This window comes from Echinops telfairi, unplaced genomic scaffold, assembly GCF_000313985.2.
Source record: "Echinops telfairi isolate 266 unplaced genomic scaffold, ASM31398v2 ScPeMD7_1;HRSCAF=3_0, whole genome shotgun sequence".
Classification (NCBI taxonomy): Eukaryota; Metazoa; Chordata; class Mammalia; order Afrosoricida; family Tenrecidae; genus Echinops; species Echinops telfairi.
In genome coordinates, this window is record NW_022103896.1 from 106,392 (window position 1) to 108,902 (window position 2,511).

Sequence of the window (2,511 nt, forward strand, 5' to 3'; positions counted from 1 at the left end):
GGGAAGCATTTAGGAACGAGAGGGAAGCAGCTACAGAGTGGATTCTTGCAAAGGCAACTTAAGCGTGCTGACAACTGAGGGCCTCTGTAGCTGTGCTTCGTGGGTTTCAAATTTCCCACCTTGGTTTCAAATACAGTATACATTACTATGTATGACATGAAAGCTCTTTGGGGTCCGCCATGTTTAAGAACACAAGATCATGAGAACTGTGGTCATAGATATCTAAATATAAATATCTAAATACAAATAACAATAAAACAATTTCAAATAGGTAACGACGTGTTCACCGGACTCAGGGTGTATAAGCTGACTGGAGGAGCACCATCAAATACTCAGAAGATCACGTCCGGAGGTGGAGGGTGAAAAGCCCAGCGGGAGGTAGGAGCACAGAAAAGCGGTAAGAGGACAGATCCACACTCAGGTTCACGACCCCTCTGCGGTGGATGGTGACTTGTTTCCACAGGAAAAATCAAATGCAATTGGGTTCCTGCCTTCAACAATCTACAACTCCTGACAGCTGGGATGGCTTGGTGCTTGGCAGCTGAGTGTAGTTCTGCGGGAAGGCGCTTGGGGCGCCACGCTCACCGCTCAGGCGTGTGGCCTCTTAACTGGTTGCTGCCAAACAAACACTGAACACTAGTTTCGTTTTTTCGCTGTTTTGTATAAGAGTCCTCTTAGAAAGTTAGTTGTTAGCGAAAACTAGTCCAAGGTCCTAATGTAAAAGTCTCTGGTCAAAGCAAAGTGGCGTCTTCCACGCAGTCAGGGCTGACCAGTTGACCCGTGCCTGGGCGCCCAGTGGGCCACACACTGACCTGCTTCAACAAGAAGGTTTCTTGTTGGGGGGTGGAGGGGTGCGGGGGTGGGGGTCAGGGGACACCAGCTGGGAAGTGTGAGGAATGAGCCCAACACTCAGTTTTACTTGGGTGCAAAATAAAAGTCTTAAATCTGAAGTGGGGGGAAAAACAAAAATCAAAGTGGCATAAAGTACATGTGGGGAGACATGCATTAGGTGTGTACCAGGAAAAGACTATGGGCTGAAACGGTGAGGCTGGGGAGTGACGTGGGACTGCCCCAACCGGCTCAGTCCTGGCCATGCCCACTGGACCTACTCCTGGGGGATAAGAGAGCACCAGAGGTGTTGGAACATAAGGCTGCAATTAGAAGGGAAAAAATTACAGGAATAACAATGAGTATAAGGACGAAGAAAATGTCTAGAATTGAATGTAGTGATCATTGTACAACTCTTCTTGGTATGATTAAATTATTGAACTGTATGACATGGGGATGAAGTGCTCATAAAACTGTTATGAAAGCAAAAACATATGACCGACAAAAAACTCACTGCCATTGAGTTGATTCCAACTCACAGCGACCCGATCTAGGGCTTCAGAGGCTATAAATCTTTACAGAACAGTAGCCTCATCTTTCTCCCACAGGGTGGCTGGTAGGTTTGAAACCAGCACCTTATGGTGACCAGTTCAATGCCTACCCAACAGCACCACCTGGCCTGTTTTCCTGCTCTTTCTCACATGATCATCTGTTTATTTTGGGTGCTTTCCTCCCAAGAAGTCGGCCACCACAGCATGTGAGCACAGGTGAGGGCCAGATTAGCCCACCAAACATGCACTGAGTGAACAGCCACAGTTTACAGTGAACCCAGATTAAAAGAACTTTAGTCAAGGAACAAAAAGTCCCCAGACCAACTCAGACAACACTGATGCCACTTCCTGGCCTAGAAATGTAATCATCCCAATGCATATGGGTGACCAATCCTTAGAATCATCCACTGCCCCCTCCATTTCCTTCCTGGTGCACAGGCTGCTTTCAATCCCCTTCTTGGAGCTTGCTGCCGTGACTCTAATCCCACTTGCTCATTGCTTGACCAACCGAAGTAGAGCTTCTAGTCCCAGTTCAGCCACTTGGTCCTGGCTTTGGAGCAGCACCTAGAGAGACCTGGATTGGTAGGTTGCAAAGGAGCTACAGTGTTTTTTCCTCTAACAGTAATCTGTTTATTTTTGCTCTTTAAAAACAGAAAAAGCCACTCACTCGCTCACTCACTCTCACTCACTCACTCTCACTGTCTCATTCACTGACACTCACTCACTGTCTCATTCACTCACTGACTCACTCTCACTCTCTCACTGCCTCACTCACTCACTGGCTCACTCACTCACTCTCTCACTGCCTCACTCACTCACTGACTCACTCTCACTCACTGTCTCACTCTCACTCACTCACTGCCTCACTCACTCACTCTCTCACTGTCTCACTCTCACTCACTCACTGCCTCACTCTCTCACTCTCTCACTGTCTCACTCTCACTCACTCACTGTCTCACTCACTCACTGCCTCACTCACTCACTCTCTCACTGTCTCACTGTCTCACTCACTCACTCTCTCACTGCCTCACTCTCTCACTGCCTCACTCACTCACTGTCTCACTCTCTCACTGCCTCACTCACTCACTGTCTCACTCTCTCACTGCCTCACTCACTCACTCTCTCACTGCCT